Consider the following 18,212-nt stretch of genomic DNA (forward strand, 5'->3'; position numbering starts at 1 on the left):
CAAATCAGAAAGGTAAGTCATGGAAGAAAATTCATAGTACTATATTCTAATGATTCATACAAATGATTTTCAGGAAATCAGCAATACAACACACATTCATTAGTAAAGATGACTGAGACATGGCCATTCTACTGATGTATACTACACAGGTTTTTGTCACTGAGTTATTCTGCATCTGGTGATGATGTAATAACAGCAGAACACATAAGTAAAAATGTAACCTTATAGCATCAAATTTATCAAAGATGTAATAAAACAAGTTTCTAAAGTTTACTTCACAAAAGAAAACAAGGATGATAGGGGAAATGCTGAATACAGTCCTCTCTACCTTGAAAGAACAAAGGTGTAACTTCCTTCCTCAATCAATTTCATTAGTCAGTTAACATCTTGGTTCTAATTTAAGAGTTGGACCTACTAACCATCTGAATTACCAGACAAAGGGAATGTCCAACACTAAAAAGAAAGAAATATAATTCTTAAAATTTTAAATGCATATAATACTTTGAAATTGGGGGCAGGGGGGAAGGGAACACAGTAAAAGCAGAAGTCTATTTTAATTTCTTTTATTTTAAAAGTAATAATTAGAGAAAATGTGAAAAACACAGAGGTGGAGGCGCCTGGGTGGTTCAGTCAGTTCAGCCTTGGACTCTTGATTTCAGCTCAGGTCATGATCTCACAGTTCCTTGAGTTCAAGCCCTGCATCAGGCTCTGCCCTGACTGTGCTGAGCCTGCGTGGGATTCTGAGCCTGCTTGGGATTCTCTCTCCCTCTGTCTCTGCCTATTACATGCCATATCTTTCTCCAAAGCACTTATCACTGATTGACAATTTATTTATTGTTCTGTCTCTGCTAACTAGACTGTAAATTCCATAAAGGCAAAGAAATTGTCTTATTAAGTTTTGCTCCAAGCAGTATTCTATCTCTAGATTCCAGAACAATGCCTGGGTTGTCACTAAGTATTTGTGAGTGAATGACTTAATAACTGCATGAGTAACTACAATTAGAGTTTTGTCTAAAGTGTATACTCAGTTTTATCATTATTATCTCTGTTAAAGCATTCCTAATTTTTGCACAGCACCCCATTATAGATACATACTATAATAAATTCAATTAATTTTCTATTTTAAATATTTAGGTTGTTTCTGGATTTCTAATATTATAAATATCCTTATATACATGCCTGTGGGGGGGGGGTGTATGTGTATAATATACACCAAATATCCTAGAATATGTCTTTGCACAGTTCTGATAGTTTCTTTAGTACAAATTATTTTATTTTAAGTAAAATTATTGGGTCAAAAGGTATGTAGATCATGAATGCCTTTAACACATTTTTGTAAACTGTCCTAGAAAATGGCTAGATCATTTTATTCTACCCCTACTGATGTAAGACCACATTTCTCCTCACCAACAATGAGTATTGGGGTCTTTATGCCAAAACACAAGAAGCGATTATTTCCTGAACCTAAAACAAGTAAGACACGATCATCATGCAGTACTTTAATTTGTTTGATTCTTACTAAGTTTTTTTTTTCTCAATAGAAAAGCTTGAGGAAAATACAAATTTATGAATGACAGTGGCTGTTTCCAAGCACCATCTTCCACAATGGCATCTGTTCTCAAATAGATTTATTTCAAAAGGTAAATATATTCACTTGGATTTATAAACGTAGGGGTGTTTGTTTAAAGAAATAAAATCATGCTATTTTATTACTAAATCAGGGAAATTATTTTTAAGGCCTTAGCAATCTGGTATATTTAAAAATTATTTCCATTTTTTTAATGTTTACTTATTTTGAGAGAGAAAGAGAGTGCACACACAGGGGAGGAGTGGAGAGAGACACAGACAGAGTGAGAGAGAATCTCAAGCAGGCTCCCTGCTACCAGTGCAGAGCCCAATGCAGGGCTCCAACTTATTAACCATGAGAACATACTTGAGCCAAAATCCAGGGTCGGACACTCAACCAACTGAGCCATCCAGGTGCCCCAAAGTATCTCAATTTTTTAAAAAGCATCTCATTGCAGTTTTACTTTCAATTTTTTTTTTGTTAACTAATGAGATTGACGATGTTTTTCCATGTTTACTGATTGTTTCTATGTTTTTCTTGACAAACTGTTTATTCATGACTGCACATTTTCTTATTTAGGTATTTTCTTACTCACTTCTGAGAACTCTTCTTTTATTAAAGGTATTAAATTTTTATCATGTAACATCAATACTGGTTCATAGTCAACATCTGTCTTTTAATTTTAACAATATTTGATACTTTTATTTTTTCCTTGAAGCCAAATCATTTTTCTTTTTCTTTAAGAGTGGGAAAGAAAGAGAGAGAGTGCAGGTGAGCAGGGGAGCGGGGTAGAGGGAGAGAGAAAGAGAACTCCAAGCAGGCTTCACACTCAGCACAGAGCCCAGTGCAGGGCTTGATTCCACGACCCTGGGATCATGACCTGAGCCAAAGTCAAGAGTCAGACTGACTGAGTCACCCAGGAGTCTTGCCAAATCATTTTTTATATGTGGTTTCTTCATTTTATTCTGCATTTAAAGGAACTCTCCTACATACAAACAGCATGCTATCAACGGTGGTCTTGGACTGGGTGGAATACTGGGTATTTTTTTCTTCGTTTTGCTTATATATTTCTTCTAAAAATTATATGTGTGTAAGAAATATTTTCTTAAATGTTAAAAACAGGAAAGGCTTTCTCCACTAATTGATCATATATTTACATATATTTCCTCAAATTCTTCTATTCCATTATAAGAATATTTCAATACCTAATCCATCAGAAGTCTTAGTTTAAGGTGTGAAGTATGACTACTTTTATAATCTTCCAGTTTCTAAACCACTTTTCCTACCACCATTTGTTAACTATTCATTCTTTCTCCCAATGAATTGAAATGAGAGCAGCACTATCATATACTAACACATCTTCTTTTCTTTTTCAGGACTTCAGTTGTTCTACTCTTAGTCGTTATCACATGGTTTTAATTACTGCAGGTTTATAAAATCTTCTAATACATGGTACTACAATTCCAACTCTATAACTACAGTCCTTCAAAATTTTTCTCTTAAATGTATTCTTCCAAATCAGTTTCAGAAAAATTTGTTAAATTCTACTACCACCCCCCCCTGATCAAATTGGTTAGTTAGGATATTTACTAGAACTGTATTAAATTCATTGACTTGGAAAGAATCCACAAGATATCAAGCCTTCCTAATCAAAAACATGCTTAATCTCTACTTCTTTAAGTCTCTTTATGGCCTGCAGTAAAATTAAGTTTTCTTAAAATAACTTCTTTCTTAGGGGTGTTCTTTCTAAATACTTGTTGGACTCTTTTTTTTTAATACTATAGTTGCTAATTAGATATTACTAGAATACTGAAAAATTCCTGATCTCCATAGATTTAGTGGGTACACATCATATAACTTAGTATTAGTTCAAATGGGTTTTCAAGTAATAATTTTCTTTGATTTTTAGGTTGATCATCATTATCACCTGTATATAGCAATTTAACTCTTTCTTTTTTCTAATGATCATAATCCACCACTCAGTCTCAGGTCCTGACGACCCTTTCGTCCTGGAAGAAGGCCTCCCATCTTGTTGGCTTTCCACCTGTTGTTCCTGCCTGTTGTTCTGCCTTTTTATGGGAGAATTTAGAAGCTGGCTCTCTGTACCACCACCAATTCAATTCCTTTCATACTGTCACTAGCAGAAATACCTCCAAATCTGAAAAGTCCAGAAGACTATCTTTTCATATTTCCCATTGAGTCAGCAATGTTTTCTTCAAAAACAAAAAAATTTCTTTTGAAAAAAGAAATTTCTTTGGAAAAAAAAATGTATCTGCTCCATCTCGCTCTTTCTGAAATTTCTACTATTTGCACATTTTATCTCCAGACTTGTCCTCCATTTGCCATATTTTCCAAACATCTTCATTTCCCCACCTGTTGCCTTATACTACTCTGAGGAAGATTTCACAAGTTTGTCTAATTTGCTACTCAATGCATCTACAGTAGATTTTACTTTGGTAAATATTTTCTATCCCTTTAGAATCCTATCAGATTGCTCTCTTCTCATAACTGATACTCAGCTTTCACAGCTTTTACTGACTGAATCTTTTTGAGAAGAAAAATCTTCTTCCATTGATAGTTGGAAGATCAAGCAACCTGGACAGAGTTTGAAATAGTGGTGTTGATAGCTGCAACCTTAGTGACAAGGCTGTTTATGTAGATAGGTACTTTCTAGGGAGGTACTAGCAGCAAACTCTGGGTCTATGAACACTATTTACAAAGTACCAATACTTCTGGTCTGAGAAGCAAGAGACAAATTAAAAAAAAATTTTTTTTTGAGAGAGAAAAAGGGTGTAAGTGAGCAAGAGGCAGAGAGAGAGAATCCCAGGAGGGGCAGAGAGTGAGAGAGAGCGAGCCCAAAAGAGAAAGAGAGGGAGGGAGGAATTGAGAGAGAGAAAGAGAAACAGGGCTCATCTGATATGGGGCTCTAGCTCACTAAAATCGGGTGGGGCTCATGCTCACAGAAGCCAGTCTTGATTATCCCATGTGAAACTCGAACTCACTAACCAGGAGATCATGACCTTGCCAAAGTCAGATGCTTAATGACTGAACCAACCAGGAGCCCTGAGACAAATAGAAATAATGTGCTTTGTGGGGCCACTCATCAAGATTGCCCTTCCTGGGCAGCCTGGGTGGCTCAGTCAATAGGGCATCCAATTTCGGCTCAGATCAGGATCTCACGGTTGGTGGGTTTGAGCTCTGTAATGAGCTCTGTGCTGACAGCTCAGAGCCTGAAGCCTGTTTACAAGTCTGTGTCTCCCTCTCTCTCTGCCCATCTCCTGCTCATGCTCTCTTAAAAAAAAAAAAAGACTGTCCTTCCCAAGTTAATATATTTTTTTTTAGTTTTTCAGGTATATTTTATCATTTAAAAAAAAATAATCTCTACACCCAACATGGGGTTTGAACTCACAACCCTGAGATCAAGAGTTGCATGCTCTACCTGAGCCAGCCAGGTGCCCCTGCCCCTCCCAAGTTAGGAGTTCTCCTACCCTGAAGAACTGCCTACCAAAAATTATCCTAGGTTTTCCGGTATATAAGCAGCATCAAGCTCTAGTTTCTCACACATATGGAGGGTTTTCTCCCCAACTATGTATGTTTCTATTGGTCTTTTCAATGGGAATTTAGATGCGTAAAGATTGGGAAGTGTGTTCTGTCTGCTATTTTGCCCAATACTTATCTGTATTCTTGCCACTATACATCATGCTGTCTCTTCCTACATTTAATTAATCCATACTTCTAGGTAATATTTTCTGACTTCCACTTTACCAATTCAAAGAGACTTATAACATGCCATCCCTCCCACCCCAAACAGCGCACTTCAGGATGCACTTCAGGATGCAAACACCACACTAACGTCCCTTCTTAGGGAATCTTCTACCAGGTCAGGTAGGATGATGGACTGCTGGGATCCTCAATGGCCATAGTTAATAGGCCAGGTACCTGAGTGTCCTAATTTTAGAAAGCAAGGGAGAAAGAATAACAGTGACTCAAGGAGCGCTGCTATGACCAGAGTCAACTTCTCAGAGAAGAAGCAAACATATCACCTCTAAAAAGATAATCACAAAGTACTGTACTCACTTGTCCCACAACCAAAGAGCTTCAGGAGCAAAGATTCTGCCTCATTTACATTTGTATAACAAGAACCATGCTGGGCACAGAGAATCTAACATGCACAGCTTGCTGAGTTATTTGGCAATGAGGGCTCACCCTTACATTCTCTCATCAAAAATCTCCCTTTACATGAACCTCTATCCAGGAACCAAGGCAGCTTTTCCATCCATGAGTATCTTTTGAGTAGAGGGCTGATGGCAACCCACTTTGGTTTTATCTTATTCAGAAACAAATAATTTGGGAGTTTATCAATCATATCCATATGAGCAACTCTTCAGGCCAATTTGGTTGCCAAGTTGCTCACACTGAAAATGGTCTGAATCCTCATGCACAGCTCAAAGGAGTATAAACTGTCTGGCTGTTCTACAGAGCAGTTTGGCAATACTTAGTAAACTTAATAATGGACTCCCAACAACTCACCAATACCACTCCTCAGTATATACCTCCATAAAAGAAAATGAAGATTATTATTGCAGCATTGTTTATAGTACATAAATGACACTAAGGGGAGTGTATAAGTAAGATCGATACATAGTAGGTGTGGATAAGAGTATGCACATGGCAGAATACTCTCCAGCAGTCAGAAGTAATGAGCCAGCATTATATACAGCAACAAAGATAGATCATTTAAATATACAGCTGAATTTAAAAACTGAAATAAAATGAGATGTGTAGCCAAATGCCATTCATGAAAATGACAAACTTACACACAGAAAACACTATGTATTTGCCAAAGATATGCATCTATCTAAAGACAATTATTAACTAGAATAGAATGGGTGTTTATGGGAGGAAGCAAAATGAGTAGTGATTGGGAAATAGTGAGACAAAGACAACAAAATAAAGAGTAAGAGATGGGCCTAGCCCTCAGGATGCCAGCAGTAAGAAGCATGACTTCATGCTCCGAAAGTATAAGAAACAGGTAGGGGTGTAAAGGAAATCCAAATAAACTTAAATGGGACAAGACAATACAGTCATGAGAGTGCTACTTAAAACACACACACACACACAAACTGTTCTATGTATGCTAAGACGAAAGTAATATTATTTATTTTTAAAGGAGCCAGAAATATTTCACTGATTTGAAAGAAGAAAACTTCAGTAAATACTGATTTTTAAAAATCAAGAAAGAATAATCACTGAGATTATAATTAATAGCCTAAAGTAACTTCATGACCAAATTAAAATTTGATTGTCTGAAATTAATAGGTCTAAAACATCCTGAGATTAATCTGAGTACATCGCCTATAATATAAAGACCTGAACATAAATCACAAACAGAAGATACACCGAACTCTGGCACAGAGATTCTACACTAACTCAATTTTTAATTTACACCTTTGTCTTAGAGATCATGTTACAAAACATATGCCACGGCCGATTCCTGTGAATAAGATGGTACAAACCATAGCATAATACAATGAACTGTGGAAAATTCAGTCGGAAAATGTCACTTTTCAATACCCCTTCATTAGGATAACACCAATATGAACACAGTCTTAATAGAAGACAGGTCTGAGGAGATGAAATCTGGAACCTATTTTACCCCTGAAGAGAACACAGGGGAGAAACTATTTCAGCATTTCATGCAAGAGTTGAGTGGGAAGAGCAGCAACTTGAAGCTCCCTTCTCTTGGCATTTTAGGCTGTTCTCATTAAATTACGACTGAATCTGCCAGTGATGCTTTACAACACAACAGATTTTTCAGGATGTCAATAGAAAAATAATCAGGATTGGAAATGTCATTATACAGCTTTCTGCAACCTATAATAAATGATCTTAGGGACAGAGGGAGGTCACAAGTTTTGTTTCTTTTTTTTTTTTTTTTTTTTTTTNGTTTCTTGTAGACAGCATATAGATGGATTTTGTTTTTTTATCCATTCTGCTACCCTATATGAGACTTTAATAAAGTATAAAAACACTGCATGGATTTGAAAAATACCAAATACAGGGCACCTGGGTGGCTCAGTTGGTTAAGCGTCCGACTTCGGCTCAGGTCATGATCTCACGGTTCATGGGTTCAAGCCCCATGTCCAGCTCTGTGCTGACAGCTAGCTCAGAACATGAAGCCTGTTTCGGATTCTGTGTCTCCCTCTCTCTCTGACCCTCTCCTGTTCATGCTATCTCTCTCTCTGAAATAAATAAAACATTTTAAAAAAAAAAGAAAGAGAAAAACACCAAATTCACAGAATTACTTCCTTCCAAGAATGGGAGAGAGATGAGATTAAGAGGGATTCACAGGGGCCTCAACTGCATTTATTTTAGATTTAATGTAGATTTACAAGGTAAAATGTTATTTTATAAAGCCATTTGTTAAGTACTTTATATGTGGATCATTACATTCATTTTTAGATCTGTATGCATGAAATATTTTATAAATTTTTAAAGTGTAAAACAAAATTTACACAAAATTAACTCAAAAAGGATCACAGAAGTAAGTAAAGCACAAAACTATAAGCTTCTAGAAGATGACATTAAAAAAATATCTAGGGGACCCTGGGTTTGGTGATGAGTTTGTACCTGGTACACCACCAAAAGCATGACCTAAGAAATAAAGGAATCATTCAAAAATTGGATTTCATCAAAATGAAAAACATCTGCTCTACAAAAGAAATGGTTAATGGAAAGATAAGCCGCACCCTGGGACAAAATGTTTGCGAAAGACTATCTGATAAAGAACTGTTACACAAAATATACAAAGAACTCTTACACTTAACAATAACAAAAAACATGATTAAAAAGTGGACAAAAGGGGTGCTGGCTCAACTGGTGCAGCACATCACTCTTCCTGATCTCGGGATCATGTGATTTCAGGCCCTACTTTGGGCATAGAGATCACTTTAAAAAATTATTTTTTAAGTAAATGAAAAAAACACCTAACCAAAAAACAAACAAAGATAGAAAATAGGGGCCCCTGAGTGGCTTAGTCGGTTAAGCATCCAACTTCAGCTCAGGTCATGATCTTGTGGTTCATGAGTTTGAGCCCTGCATTAGGCTCTCGGCTGTCAGCTTAGAGCCCACATTAGATCTTCTGTCCTGGCCTCTCTCTCTGCCCCTCTCCCACTCACACCCTCTCTCTCAAAAATAAACTTTTTTTTTAAATAGAAAAAAAACATATGAAGAAATGCTCAACATCAAATACCATTAGGGAAGTGCAAATTAGAACAAGAGGCCACACTATACACTTTTTATAATGACTAAAATTCTAAACATTCACAATACCAAATGCTGACAAGGATGTAAGCAAGAAGAACTCTCATTCATTACCAGTGGGAATGCAAAATAGTTTGGCAGTTTCTTACAAAGTTAAACTTAATCCTACTATATGATCCAGCAGTTGTGCTCTGATTTGAGAATCAATGTCCACACAAAAGTCTGCACATGAGTGCTACAGCAGCTTTATTCATAATTGCCAAAACTTAGAAGCAATCAAGATATCCTTCAACTGTTGAACAGATAAGCTGTGGTAAATATACACAATTGAATATTATTGAGAAAAATAAATGTACTATCAAGTCACAAAAAAAATGGCAGAACCTTAAAAGCATATTGCTAAGTGAAAGAAGTCAGTCTGAAAAGATTACATACCATATGATTCCAACTATATGGCAGTCTGAAAGAGACAAAACTATAAAGACAGTGAAAAGATGAATAGCGGCGTCAGGAGTTTGGGAGCAAGAGGAGGAGGGATTTATTGAGCAGCGAAACTATTCTGTATGATATTATAATGACAGACTCATGACATTATGAATTTGTCAAAACCCATGCAACTATACCACATAAAGAATGAACCCTGATGCTAACTATGAACTTTAGTTTATAATAATGTATTAATATTGATTCATTTATTATAACAAATATATATCACTATTCTGTGTCAACCCTAAATGAGTGTGCTACAATATTCAATTCTGCCATTAACCACCCAGACTTGTCCCACCCACAAGCACAAAGAGAATTATCCCAAACAAGACTGCACTTACTTCAGATGCTAGCTGTACTTCAGGGGTTCCCAGGCCACCTGCATTTCTACTCATCTGATCAGAAATTCAGGGATCCCCAAGAGCCTCAGTTTGATAATCTGCTAGGACAACTCACAGAACTCAGGAAAGCATTACATGTAGAATTAGTTTTATTATAAAGGAACCACGAAGGGTAAGAGGCAAGGGCAAGTGAAGAATTTCCATGCCATCTCCCCATGAGTCAGTATGTGTCATCCTCCTAGTACATCAGTATGTTCACCAATCAAGAAAGTCCACTTTGGTGTCCAGAGTTCTTTTTGGGACTTCATTACATAGGCATGATTGATTAAATCACTGGCTATATGACTGAACTCTGTCTCCATACTTTATCCACCTCCTATGAGATCAGACTGGCCTGAAGTCCCAACCCTCTAATCATGCAGTTGCTGTTTTTAGTGACCAGACCCCAACCTGTAGCTACCTAGGGACCCACCATAAGTTACCATATTAGCATAACAACACCTCAATCATTAAAAACCCTCATAATAGAAGCTTCTTATTTTGTTAACAAAATATTAAAGCAGGACTTAATGGCACAAACTCTTTTAGTTTCATGAAAGGCCAGATTTTATAGAAGGATGAAACGAAGGCTATATTGATCAGAAGATGACTTTTTTTTTAAATTTTTTTAATGTTTTCTTTATTTCTGAGAGAGAGAGAGAGAGGGAGAGAGAGAGACAGCGTGAGCAGGGGAGGGTCAGAGAGAGAGGGAGTCACAGACTCTGAAACAGGCTCCAGGTTCTGAGCTGGCAGTCAGCACAGAGCCCGACGCGGGGCTCGCACTAACCGCGAGATCATGACCTAAGCGAAAGTCGGACGCTTAACCGACTAAGCCACCCAGGTGCCCCAGAAGATGACTTTTAAGGAGAGCACATTTCACATCTAGCTTAGATTACAAAGTACATCAAATAACATGTATCAAAAAGGAGCAATGCAGACCAAGGTAATGTTTGCTAACATTGAAGCATATGTCAACATAAAACCTAGAACTGGCATTCTGTTCATATAAAACCCACTCATATCCAAAATGGATATACGTATTGGTTATGGCACACGGCAGTGGTTAACATCTTCTATCATTGTCAAATGCAACTCATACTGAATGAATTAAACAGTTGGCGAATGAAATGGAAAGGAAATCAAGCTGCATTCTTTCCAAAACTTGCCACTTTCGACAGAGTTAACTGAAGGCGCAAGGATGTAAAACCTATGCTATAAACCAAAGCTCTATGGGTCAAACGTATTTTATAGAATTGTCACCTTTCTCACCAACACCAATAAATAAGTTATTAAATCTACCCTTCTGGCATGATAAAGTCATTTCAATGGAACTAAAAGTGCTACAGTTTCAATGTCAACTCTTCTGAAAATAAATGTTGCTGCTGTGCTTCAGAATTCAAATTACTGCAAGTCATTAGTCCATTCTATTCTGTTGACACATTTTAACTCATTTTATAAACCTAGAATTTGTTTCTCTTCTATAATCCTAGAAAAAAATGTTTACAGGAAGGCAATTTCATTTTGCTAGGCTGACACAGACAGTCCCTTGGGGAAGAGGCCAACTCAGGCAGGACTGAAGCAGCTGTTAGGAGCCAATTTTCCTTCCTGTTAATTGCATTTGTGACTAGGCTGCACCAGCTCACACACCTATCTGGCAAGCAGCAGATAAATTGAAACAGTCACATCTCAAGAGTCTGAAAACTAGATGACTCTCTCCCCCTTCCTCTAAGAGAATTCAAACAGGTAACAAAACAGTAAAGGAAGATAAAAATGTCAAAAGTACAGAAACATTAATTGCAAAAACATCAATTGTACCTTCCTGAGTACCAGAAAAAAAAAAAAAAAAAAGGATTTTATAAATAGTTAAGAGAAAAAGTATGCATTCATTTGGTCAATCAAATATTTACTGGAATGCCTACTGTGGCAGGCACTATTCTTAGGTGCTAGCAATACAGCAGTGAACAAAACAGAATGTCCCTGTCTCCATCAGAGGAAATAAATGAGAAATAAATAACTACTGATTCATCATTAAATGCTATGAAGAAAATAAACCATGGTCATGTAATAAAGAGTGTTGGGGGAGTGCTAATTTATAGTGAGTTCTCAAGGAAAACCTCTTTGAAGAAGGGACATTTCAGCCGAGATTTAAATGACAAGGAGGATACATAGCCAAGCAACAGTCTTGAGGGAAGACCATCGCCCATGGAAGGACCAGGATAGAAGACCCTGAGGCTAGAATGAACTTGCTATATTCACAGAGCAGAAAAGAAGACGAAGTTGGCTAGAGTTTTGTGAATAGGCTTAAGAAGGGCAACAGATAAGATCTCAAAGTGCCACAGTCATTCAGGGTCATCAGCTGGAAAGATAAAAGTGTGACCAATGAGCTACTCAGACAAGCTCACTTTTGGACTAGTAGTAACCACTTCAACAGAAAAGAGAAACATGAATTAAAGAAATGTCCCAAGGACAGAGATTTCTGAACCAGGAAGGATCAGCAAAAGAGTCCTGGCTGAACCAGTGCTGCCAGTCACTCAGAAAGCAACTGTGTGCTAAGTAAGATCAACCTCTAGGTCTGCCACATCTGGATGAGGGGCTCTCTGAAGCTTATAAAGGAAATGTTAAAACTCAGAACTCATAAATGAACTCAAGACAGAAATGAGTATTTCTGAATGTGCTTGTCCTAATCCCTGCCTGACGTACTCATTTCAGACAGTCTGGATTTCTTTTTCTTTCTTTCTTTCTTTCTTTCTTTCTTTCTTTCTTTCTTTCTTTNATCATGACCTAAGCCGAAATCAAGAGTTGGATACTTAACTGACTAGCCACCCAGGTGCCTCTTTTTGAAGTTTAAATGTAAAAACTGTATACCATAAAACAATATCCTACAAGAGTAGAAATTTTTAGCAACTTTAGAAAATCCTGTCATGTGTAACCCTCTTCCTGGAATCACAAAATAAATTAGGATTAAAAAAAATTTAGTAAGTACTTAGATCACCTGTTTTCCTTTCTAGCAAGCACAAAACAAGCCCTTAGGTTTAAAAGTATAACATTATGGGACATCTGGGTGGTTCAGGTCATGATCTATCTCACTGCTCATGGGTTTGAAACCCGTGTCGGGCTCTGTGCTGACAGCTCAGAGCCTGAAGTGTGCTTCAGATTCTGTTTCTGTCTCTCTGTCCCTCCCCTGCTCATGCTCTCCTCCCTCTCTCTCACAAATATAAAATAAAACATTAAAAAATATCTGAAAGTATAACATTAAAGAGGCAAACCATAAGAGACTCTTAAAACAGAAAACTAAGGGTTGCTGGAGCAGTTTGAGGTGGAGGGATGGGCTAAATGGGTGATGAGAATTAAGGAGGGCACTTGTTGGGATGAGTACTGGGTGTTATATGTAAGTGATAAATCACTAAATTCTACTCCTGAAATCATTATTACACCATCTGTTAACTAACTTGGATTTAAATAAAATTTAAAAATAAAATAAACCTATTAAAATAGAATGAACTCATCTATTTGAAGGACACACTATATTTTCCAACACTGAAAGATTCCCAGACACATGTTACATAAAGCTAAACAGATTTTTTTGTAATGATACTATAATGTTAAAATTCCCAAACAATGCTTACTACTGTTGAATAGATGCATTTTTTTCTACAAAAGTATTTTGGTAAGGCTCTAACTATTCATTTTAAGGAAAACAATTGAGATCAAAAGCTTCCTTTAGATGAGGTATGTGGTAATATGCCTTCATATAAGCTGCATGCTTAATTTTTAATAAAAAAAAAACACTGGCATCAGAGACTAGAATCCCACCTCTAACATTCTGTAACTGGCCGTGCAACTTTCTGAACCGCGGTTTTCCTCAACAGTAAAATAAAACTACTATCATCTATGATCACAAGATTAATAGAAAGGTTAAATGAAATGTAATAGGTAAAGATTAATGAATTCCAGTCTTATTATTTGGCAATCATCATTATCAGTAGGAGGAAGGGAGGCAAACACATGTTAAAAAAAAGAGAGACATAATCATAAAGTGTAGGTTATAAGAGCTAAAAACAATGTAAATAGTACCCCTTGAGTTGAATATACAGTCCAAATTCTTCTGTGTACCTAGAAAGAAAGAAAAGCTCAGAGAGCTTAACTCTCAAAGTCACAAAGCAGGTAGAAAAGGGGCTAAAATGCTGTTTAAGATTCCTAAATGTGGTATACATATATAGAGCACTTTCAGGTATTGAAGATCCAACTGATCTTCACTGTAAGGTAGTTAACTGGACTGCTGAGAAAACCCAAGGCACTAAAGATAGCCAACTCGTTAGTGACGGAACCACAAGTTAAACCTAGGACACTGAATACTGACTGTCTTAAAAGAGAAACTGAAAATCTTTTTTACTCAATAACTTGACTTATACCAAAAAGTATGCCTGAGCAAGCAACCACATTTTTTTATTCAGGTAATAATAACTATTATTAAGTTTATTTACTTTGAAAGAGACAGAGAGGGAAGGAGTGGGAGAGGGGCAGGAAGAGAGGGAGAGAGAATCCCAAGTTGAAACCAAGAGTTGGGCACTCAACTGACTGAGCCACCCAGGCACCTCTAGGTTACAATTATTTAAAGTCATACTATAAACTGGGGCACCTGGGTGGCTCAGTCAGTTAAACATCCAACTTCAGCTCAGGTCATGATCTCACGATTAGTGAGTTCAAGCCCCATGTCAGGCTCTGTGCTGACAGCTCAGAGCCTGGAGCCTGCTTCGGATTCTGTGTCTCCCTTTCTGTCTGCCCTTTGATAGCTCATACTCTGTCTCTCTCTCTCTCTCTCTCAAAAATAAACATTAAAATTTTTTAAAAAATAAAGTCATACTATAAAGACATAAATGTTTGCATTCTGTATTTAACAGAATCAGTCAGCTTTTTAACATTAAAATGTTCAAATCAAAGACAAGTCCTTTGATATATTCCCAAATTAAAACCTCCACTGATACTGGCTTAATATAAGGTAGCAAGGATTATTTTTGTTGTTTATTCACAGATTATTTAAACAGAACAGGTTGGTTAGTGAGCTGCTGAATATTTTATCAAACTTAATTAAGAAGTCCATTGTTCTATCATTAATAAACACATTTTTAAAAATTATTTTATCAATCCTTTCTTTCATGTAGGATTCTCAAGTTAACTGTTAGGTCAATCAGCTCTTGCACTTAAGTCAAGATGATTCATTTTCATAAAATAATTGTTAGAAATACTACATTATTATGAAGCTAAAGGTACAGACAGGCTGGGAAACTGATTAAAAGAAAAGAATTCATGTGGAGATGAGACAACTGAACAATTCGGTATCTAGGTATAGTCATATTAACAATACATGACATATTAACAATACATGTCAATGAGAGAATATACATCTGCTTTAAAAAGGACCAAGCTGAGTGGCTCAGTCACTTAAGCATCCAACTTCAGCTCAGGTCATGATCTCACAGTTTGTGACTTTGAGCCCCATGTCAGGCTCTGTGCTGATAGTTCATAGCCTAGAGACTGCTTCAGATTCTGTATTTCCCGTGCTCTCTGCCTCTTCCCCACTTGCACTCTGTCTCTCTCTCAAACATAAACATTGCGGGGGGGAGGAAGACCCAAGTTTTGCAGGAAGACTTCTAGGTTGAACAAGAGAACATGACACAGCGACGCAGGGAGTCAGAGCTCAGCCACCATGATGGTTTTCAGATCATTTGTGAAAAATACAGTGAGAGCATTTTCTCTATTCCAAATAGGCCTCTGTTAAAAAGCCATTTTCAAAGATATGAAAATGCAGGTCCATATGCATAAAAGTAATTTCAGAGTCTTGCAAATAATTGGCAACGCTGTTGTTTGGCAGGAGAGAGCAGAAAAGAACCATTAAATTAATACGCAAATGAGCAGCAACCACTCACATTACTTTCATATGAATGAGAAAAGAATAAATATGTAATTTGGGTGGAGAACAAGCACTCTTGAAATAGTCATGACCAGAGAACACCATCTAATTAACTGCTTAGCTCAGTTCATAAGACTTCACCTGGGCTCAGCAAGGACTGCCACTGAATAGATGAGAGGGCACGGCCTGAACATAGCCAGCTGTGGGGGGGACTGAGGCAGTGCGTATGCCTTAAGGTACGCTGCTTCTCTGTCTTCTGAACATTTTTAAAACTGCATTTGGTAATAATGTTGCTGTGAGTCCCTTTTACCTACTGTTAAATTTACAGTAAGCAAAAACAATAAACAAACAAGTGTATTAGAGACTTAACTGTGAAGAAAAAAAAACCCAGCTTGAGACAGAGCACCCTACTTGATTTCTTACACTTCCTCAGCCACAGCTCTAACAGAGCCATATAACTCATAATGATTAAGCTGAAGCATTTTACAAATTAATAAAGACAGATAAATTCTGTATAGTCCATTATTTTTGTGTTAAATTATCTAAAGTTGATAATTTATAATTGGCTATTACATACCACAATCAATTATTGGAATATTCCATTCCTCAATCACCTTGGACATGAAAGAGCTGACTGTAAACAAAGTCTTCCATTTAGGGCAGTTCACACTGAGAGCACTCCACTAAGTACAATATTCATTCAACTCACATTCATTAAGCACTTATTGTGTACCCGGCACTTGTAGTAGAAATATCTGGGAATACCCTGCTGAATTGCAGTAGCCCTTGTTTTTGGAGGCAGAGGATATGGCTTATAGATGTGCAAATATTATGTAACAGAACAAGTGCTAAAACAGAAATGTGTTCAAATCACAGTGGGAATACAGAAGGGGAAAGGACTTAATTCTTCATGGGGAAGTGAAAAAAGGCTTATCAGACTACCTAATTTTTTAAATAAGTGTTGTAAGGAGTTTGGTAGGTATACGAGAGGCTATTCACATGGAAAGGGGAGCATGAAAGGCCTACAGCCTGTGCAAGGTTGTATAGATAGAAAAGACTACTTATTTGGCAGGAAAACAGTAGAGCCCCAAAATAAGTAAGGATTAAAAAATAAGCAATGACCAGAATGGGGAATAAAGAACCTTCAATAAAGCAATTTAGGAAGTTTGGACTTTACCCAATGAAAATGTGAAGCACTGAAAAATTTCAAGCAGGGATGTGATAATGGATTTGGCTTTAGAAAAATCCTTCTAGCCATATGTGATATAATGATTTATAATGATTCATGTCATCTGAATGACCAAAATATATTTCTCAGATATATTTGATCTTCATCCACAGTTCCTGAAAACATTTTAGACCATAAAGGTGAAATGGGTGTCTTATTAATGAAGGTGACTTTTGGATCCCACCCAAGGATGGGGATTTGTTGCCAAGAAGACAACCACGTGATCAGAGGGTTGGAGCTTTTAATCACCCTCACTCTACCCCAGGGCCTCCAGGGCAGAGAGAGGGGCTGGAGGTTAAAGCAACCAATGGCCAATGGCTTAATCAATCATGATTATGTAAGAAGTCTCCATAAAAACCTAAGAGTACAGGTTTTTTTTTTTGTCTTCTTTTTCAGAGAGCCTCCATGTTTGGGGAACTAGAATGCTGATCTAGGTCCCTACCTCCACAAAGACAGAAGCACCTTTGTTTGGGATGTCATCCTATGTATCATCCTCTGTATTGCTTCATCTGGATGTTGATTCATATCCTTTTTCATAACCTTTAATAAACTGGTAAATGTAAGTAAGAGTTTCCCTGAATTCTGTGAGCTGCTCTAGCAAATCAATTTGGAGGTCACTGGAACCTACAATCCGTAGCTGGTTGGTCAGAAGCACAGGTAACAGAACGGGGCTTGTGACTGGTGTCTGTGAAGTAGAGGGTGAGGGCAGTCTTGTAGGACTAAATCTTAACCTATGGAATCAGATGCAAAATCTAGGTAGATAGCATCAGAATTGAGTTGAATTTTCACAAATCCTACTGGTGTCTGAGAACTGCTTAGTGTTGTGTGTGGGAACCCCTGTCCCCAACACTGAAATTGAATCTGGCAACCCTAAAAGACCATACAACAAAAGGAAGGCATAATGGTGGAGGCAATCAATTTTGGTAGCCCTATTAAAAGATTATTAAGGGGGCAGGGTGCCTGAGTGACTCAGTCAGTTAAGCAGCACAGAGCCTGCTTTGGATTCTCTCTCTCATGCTCTCTCTACTCCTCCCTACTCACTCTCTCTCAAAAATAAACAGACATTTTCTAAAAAAGATTATTAAGGGCACCTGAATGGTTCAGCTGGAGGAAGTTGTGACTCTTGATCTCGGGGTTGTGAGTTCGAGCCCCACGTTAGGTCACAGAGATTACTTAAATAAATAAAAATTTTCTTAAAAAATTATTAAAATCACCAACCCTGACGTCAAGGCAACATGATTTGGCCCTTATGAGGCCATACCATTCTCCATATAACAAGCAATGCAAAGGGCCAGGAGGAAGTGCCTTATTGGGTCTCACCTCCAGAGACCACTTTTCACCTTCCTGGAACTCCAGAACACCCAGCTCAAATGG

At 37.3% G+C, this 18,212-nt stretch overlaps 1 protein-coding gene and 1 pseudogene across 4 annotated transcripts in view; one reads left to right on the plus strand and one right to left on the minus strand.

Annotated features, from left to right (window-relative positions):
- Positions 1–7,335, plus strand: part of LOC144245074 (small ubiquitin-related modifier 2 pseudogene) — a 32,269-nt pseudogene extending 24,934 nt beyond the window's left edge.
- The window catches only part of PEAK1 (pseudopodium enriched atypical kinase 1), a 255,618-nt gene that overhangs the window by 220,651 nt on the left and 16,755 nt on the right, over positions 1–18,212 (minus strand). The gene's annotated exons all lie outside the window — the stretch shown is intronic.

Source organism: Crocuta crocuta, unplaced genomic scaffold, assembly GCF_008692635.1.
Source record: "Crocuta crocuta isolate KB4526 unplaced genomic scaffold, BGI_CrCroc_1.0 scaffold310, whole genome shotgun sequence".
NCBI lineage: Eukaryota > Metazoa > Chordata > Mammalia > Carnivora > Hyaenidae > Crocuta > Crocuta crocuta.